We start from the raw sequence: 6,678 nt of genomic DNA on the forward strand, positions 1-6,678 counted from the left end.
GGAAATGTAAGCGGAATAAACCCTTTCCTCCCCAACTTGCTTCTTGGTCATTATGTTTGTGCAGGGATAGAAACCCTGTCTAAGACAGCACTCAAACAATCCCCATAGCCAGATCATGGGGTGACTCAGTTGTAAGGTCCATGGGCCTCTCTCTATTCACTCATAATTTCTCTGGTCCAGAACAACATTTCTCTCCTCTTCCACCCCACACTCTGAGGCTTTCTCCCATCTTGTTTCAAAAGCGCTCATGCTACCTGCAGAGTCTGATTTTGTTTTGAACTCTACAAAAGAGCTAATCGCAAGTCACTTTCATCCCTTTTGTGTATTTTTCTCCCACTGGTGTTGGGGTCTGGCCACTGGGCTTCGACTAGAGAGCATGTCACTGAAACACATTAGTACTCTCTATTCACTTTCAAAAGCATAGGGATGAAATAGCTCTGGTATCTTTCACCATCTTGTCACCACGGAATACATCCCACTAAAACACCCGTGGTCTAAAGCAAACACATCCTTTCAGGAAGGGTTGGAGAGATGGATGGTCCAGGACTTAGAAGCAGTGGCTGCTCTTCCAGTAGACCAGGGTTCAATCTTCAGCACCTACAAGGGAGCTAACAACTGTTGATAACTCCGGTCCCAGAGGAACCAAGGCCACCTTCTGGCCTCTGCAGGCACTGCATAGTCAAGGTGCATAAAGATAAACATTCATGCAAGCACACATAAACATAAAAAGAAATAAAATCTTAAAAAAAAAAAATCAGGTAAACACCTTTCTCTCTTTCTCCTTCTTCTCCTGCTCCATCTCCTCTTCCCATCTTTCTCCAGGGTATCATGAAGCCAGGCTGGCTTTGAATTTCCTCCATAGCAAAGAATTCCTTTGACCCTCTCTCTGATCCTGCTGCCTCTGACTCTGGCATGCTGGCCATCATGCCTACTCTAGAACATGCTGGCCTTAAACCAAGGTCTTTGGGCATACTGGGCAAGAACTCTAGCTACTGAGATTCACTATCAGTTGTAGCCCTTCTTAATCACATTTATAGGAACAGCAAAGTCTACATACCACCTGATGTAATGTCCACTTTTAAAAGATTCTGACAGAGGACAAGAGTCAGATATTACAGAAAATATCTATATAGACAAGGAATGTCCTTTGAAATTTAAAAAGTTTGTGTGCACAGAGAGGATACATCTTGGGTGCAGTTTTTCAAGCTGAATAAAATAAACGTTAACTTCTACATTTAAGAAAATAATTATTTGGGGTTCTCACTTCTATAACTTCAATACATGAAGGTTATGAATACCTTTAAGTCTGTAGTTACTATCAACCCAATTTTAAGGGTATCCAGGATGTTGGAGGGGGGTAGGCAAATGGAAATTGAATTTTCAGGAGTTTAGACGCTGAATTGCAAAGTTCTGACTTTCTTTGTTGTTGTTTTTGTTTGTTTGCTTGCTTGCTTTTTTAAAGCAGCATACTTAATATGAACTAAACTATAAGATTTTTAGTTCTCTCCCCATCTTTCTCTTTGACAAGTTTCTACTGAGTAATTCCCTAAAAAAACACCATATTGCAAGACCAAAACAGAAATGTGGGGGACATGCCCTAGACTCAAGACATTGTCTTGGGCAATAGGTGTGTTCAAAAATGCTTGTAACCCCATCAGTAGGCCAGTAAAGGGGTGGCATCAGACTAGGCATGGGGCTCAATGGTAGTTTGTCCAGAGCATACCATTGAGGAATTATGTGCATAGTACAGTAGTATAGTGTTTGCCTAGGACCTGCCAGAGAGGGGCTGAGGGCATGGTTCAGCAGTAGAGGACCTGCCTGTCTGAATCCATTAGTTGGGATTTAGGAGGGTGGTTCAACTACAGAGTGCCTACCTACTGTCTGAGGTGCTGGGGCTATGGCTCAGAGGTAGAGCCTATCTAGAATCTACCACTGGATCTAAGGTACGGCTCAGTAGTAGAGTGCCTGCCTTGCTGCATTGAGTCCTGGGTTTAATACATAACACAACAAAAAGAAAAAAAGAAAAGATTGGCATCAATTCATCCATGAAACACGGAAATTAAAATGAACTGTATATGTGCACTGAGATGTCTGTGTGTACATCGCCGTTTTAGGAATATTCAATGTTTCATTTCACTTAATATTACTCCTTCCAAAAATGGCATGAAGTGAACAAGTACATCCCAACTGCACAGGAAGAAACTGAATCTGAACAGTAAGCAAATTCTCAAAATAGACATGGTGGACAGCAAAGCTAAGCTCAAATCTGACTCTTCCCAATGGAAACCTCTTTATTCTCCTCCTGTGGGAACTCATCTTGGAAAACCATGTAGAAGAGTTGTCATGGAAACCCCTGCCCTGTCCATCCAGGACAGGTGTGGAGCGGCTCTCACCCAACCTCAGCCTACAGTGAAAATGGAAAGCTGCAGCAAGAGGGAGATCAAAACAGTAAACCAACTTTTATATAAAAAACTTAACTTAGAGCAAGTTATTGAAGGACACAGTTGTACACATGAGAACACAAGTGCACATGCACACACAAGTACCACACCTACTGAATGGGCAAATATAACACATTTAAAGGGTGGCTTGTGCTCTTTGGGGCACCACTCTATATTACCTTGCCTAGCCCATGTATTTCTCATTTATTGTACCCACCAAAAGCCCATACTTTCAAGAGTTCTAGTGGGCCGTTGTTGAATTTAGATTCATTTGTACATCAAAATTCTCCTTTAAATAACCAACAGTTGCAATGGGTGAGAAAGGACCACACATTTTAACAAAAACACTTATCCGATAACATTTTAGTGCTTGCAAATGAACAATAAAATCACAGTTCAGCTCCTGAGTGGTTTGGTCTATAGCAGACACAGCAGTTCCTGAAATCAATTAATCCAGTCTCTGTCACATCCACAAACCAGCAAACGTTTGGAAAAGAAATAGATTGCAAAACCAAACATGCCTGTAGGAGGATCCACTAAGCTCACAGCCTTTCTCCTTCCCTTTCCCCTTCAAGTTTTATGACTTGGCAGTTCTGGGACTCCTCCTAGAGGAGTGGGGGGACTCACCCCCAGCCCCAGCTGTTCAAAGCTCAGCCCAATCTGTTCCATAGAGTTGGCTGTATAGTAACAATGTGGCTACAGTTCACCTTCATTTGCTGTGAAGATCACTAAGCATGAGTGGGTATGGGGGAAGGAGGGGAAGGGGGGGAGGGAGGGAGGGAGGGAGGGAAGGGAGGAGAGAGAGAGAGAGAGAGAGAGAGAAACAGAGTGAGAAAGAGGGGGGAGACAGCGACAGGCAGAGATAGAGAGTGCCCAAGGTAAAACAGGGTCCAGTTCCAAACTGGAAAGATTCTGTTACCCATGTACTTGACAGTTTTTATGGCCAGGGAGGCAAGAAGCAACAAGGGCAGGAGGAACGGAAAATCCAAAAGAGACAGAAAGCAGCAGCCAGGACACATTTGGCAAGTGTGCAAGCTCACGTGAGGAAAGAAGAGCGCTCAAAAGGGAAATTTTGAAATAGAGACAAGTATGCCTTTCACGTGAAGTCTCAGTTGTGACAGGATTCTACTTGTCTGCCAACACAAACATCCCACACCAGAGGCCCAGGGAAAGATGGGGGAAGAGTCAGAGCAGAGGAGATGGGCTTCAAACCCACTTGGATGCAGGCGAGAATCTGGACCATTCTGAGCACTATCGGAGACAGTGAACTCAATGCAACTTGTGATTCAGTCATGGAACTGACCTGTCATTCACAAAAATGGCTAAATTATAGTGTGGTGTTTACTCACTCCAGTTATGAGCTCTGCTATTTAAATCTTATTAGGAGTCACTTTTAAATATTGTCTTCCAAACAACCTCTTCCCACTGAAACAGCAGAACTGTGAAAATAACCCTCCACTGGTGTCCCCTTCACAGGGAGGCCTGCCTGCTATATAAACAGCTGGGAAGCCTTTATTCACAATGACATCAAAGTCAATACTTGTTCTAAATGACTCTGATTGATGTCTAGCACTAAAGTAAATTCAAATTCCCATCAGTAATGAACAGAGAACTGGTAGATGGGTTGGAATTTGCCTGGCAGATTCCAAAGCCTCTGGATTCACTTCCCTGGAAAGCATGCAGGTATTAAACTAACAAGAACAACAGCTCCTTCCCTCATTTTCACCGGCCTTTGCCCCCTTGTCCATTAGCCGAATCGATCCAAGAACGTTTCTGGATGCCACACCTGGAAGTTAGTATCTCACAGTCTGAGGCCAGGCTGATATGAAACAGTTTACAGGGCACAGGACTCCATCCCCAACATACAATGATCCAGACCCAAACATCCACCGTTCTGGAATAGGGAAACCCTTCAGAGAGTTTGTTGTTGCAAGAATAAAACCTCCCTTGGGAGGAGGGAATCTTTAATGGTTTATGTGTGCATATATATATATATATATATATATATATATATATATATATATGTGACTATGGGTAGGCTTTGTGTATACAAATATGTGTAGAGATCAGAAGGTGGCTCCAGGCATCTTTCTCTACTGCCTTCCACTTGTTTTTTGAGACTGAATCTCTCACTGAACCTGGAGCTCATGTATTCAACTCCATTGGAGAGCCAATGAGTCTAAGTGGTCCTCTGCCTTCCCATTGCCAACATAAGCATGCATTGCTTTGTCTAGCCTTTTTAAAGATGGGCTCTGGGGGCTGGGAGCTCACATCCTCACGCTTTTATGACAAGCACTTTGGCAACTGAGCCATCCCTCAGTCTCAGCTCTATGGCTTTACAGTCATGGAGGTGAAAGAGATTCCAACTAATATCTGTATACTTTTCTTGTCACTGAGTAGGCAAACATCTGACACAAACAACTAGGAAGGAAAGTTTATTTTGACTCCAGGTTTCAGAGGACTCTGTCCATACCTGCTTAGTCCCACACACTTGGCAAGAACATGGCAGCAGTGGGAACGCATAACACAGAACCCTCTTCATTCTCAAGGCTTATAGAAAATAGAGAGATGGAGATAGGAAAGCATAAGATACCTTCAAAGACTCTTTTCCAGGTGACCTTCTTCCTCAAGCCAGACCCCCAACCTCTTAAAGTCTCCAGATCTTTTCCAAACAGTGTCATCTTCTAAGGCCCTAACCTTTAACACATGTGTGGCGGAGAAGAGAAGTGTTCCTTATTCAAACCATAACATCTTGCTGCTATTAAAATGTCTTCTCTTCATATTCAACATAAACGTAGAGGACAGCAACAGACAGAAGTTTAAAATGGGATCAGTATGGAATCCAGCATACCACAGAACACCAAACTCTGCACGAGACGTCAGTGGGTAATGCATTGCCAAAATAGCCACAAAGAAAAGATAAATAACAGAGTATTAATGAATCACCAAATGGTTGTTTGTTTGGACGTATATAAACCTAAAAGAAGTTAACATAGAGTTTATCTGTGTGTGTGTGTGTGTGTGTGTGTGTGTGTGTGTGTGTGTGTGGTGTGTGTGTGTTTCCATGGGTACTCTGATGCATACACATGTAAAAGCTACATGTCAATATAGGGTGTCTCCTCATCCAATCTCCACATTTTTGCTTTGCCTTCTTTTGAGACAAGGTCTCTCAGTGAGCTAGGCTGGCAGGTCAGTGAGCTCTAATGATCTGCCTGCCTCCACCTCTGCGGTTTATATCTTAAAAGAAAATAAACCTTTATCCCGGCCACCTGTCACGGAGCCACGCCCACACAAGCACACCCACACAGACAAACACCAGAGAAGCAGTGTCAAAGTCAATTGACTCTGTTAAAAAAGACTCTGTGTAAGTCTTCCACTAGCTTGAAATAAAAGAACCTGACCGGAGAGAGGCAGAGGAGGGATCTGAGGGTTTTAACTCTTTCCTAAAAGCAGAGAGCCAACCACACCTGGAGATTAATTAGCAGGTCTTTGATGTATCATCTGTCCTCTGCATAGCACCCAGTGGGGTGGAGTCATCAAAACATTTACAGTGCCTGGTGAAAAAATAATTTGCCGTGAGGTAATTTAGTGTAAGCTCAGGTCATGTCCCAGTCTTGCCAAACAGATGGAGCTGCCAAAGATCCCTTCCTGTAGCTATTCCTTTCAAAATGATGTGCCTGCTCACGTGCTTAACTCTCTGCCAACCTTGATCTGCTCTGTGCGTGCGCGCGCGCACGCGCGCGTGTGCGTGTGTGTGTGTGTGTGTGTGTGTGTGTGTGTGTGTGTGTTGTTTGCAGGAAGAGGTTCATTCACAACATCTTAGGTTTCTCTGGATTCCTCTTGGTAGTCACACTTGGTACAAGAGCGTCTGGGAAGAAGGAAGAAGAAAGGAGGTGCTGTCTAGACCAGGACAGAGATGTCATTCCCCAGCAAGCACAGAACATGTCCTGCCCTGTCAGAAGAAACAGCTGTGATGCCCGGTGCAGGTTCCATGCAGCTGCTGTTTTGTGGAAGATTTCAACTCCACATCATCCATAAAGTACAAGGGGCTCCGTTCACCATTGCTGGGATGTGTCTTTAGAGCAGAAGAAAATATCTCAGGAGACTTTGGACATGCACTCTTACACCAAATGTTCCTTCTGATGTGACCGGGACATAAACTGAACTTGGCAAGTTTCGCTTGTGAGATTGTGGAAATGCAGTTTAAAGAAGAGTGGGGACTGGTGCGCCTCACCCT

Source organism: Mus pahari, chromosome 16, assembly GCF_900095145.1.
Source record: "Mus pahari chromosome 16, PAHARI_EIJ_v1.1, whole genome shotgun sequence".
NCBI lineage: Eukaryota > Metazoa > Chordata > Mammalia > Rodentia > Muridae > Mus > Mus pahari.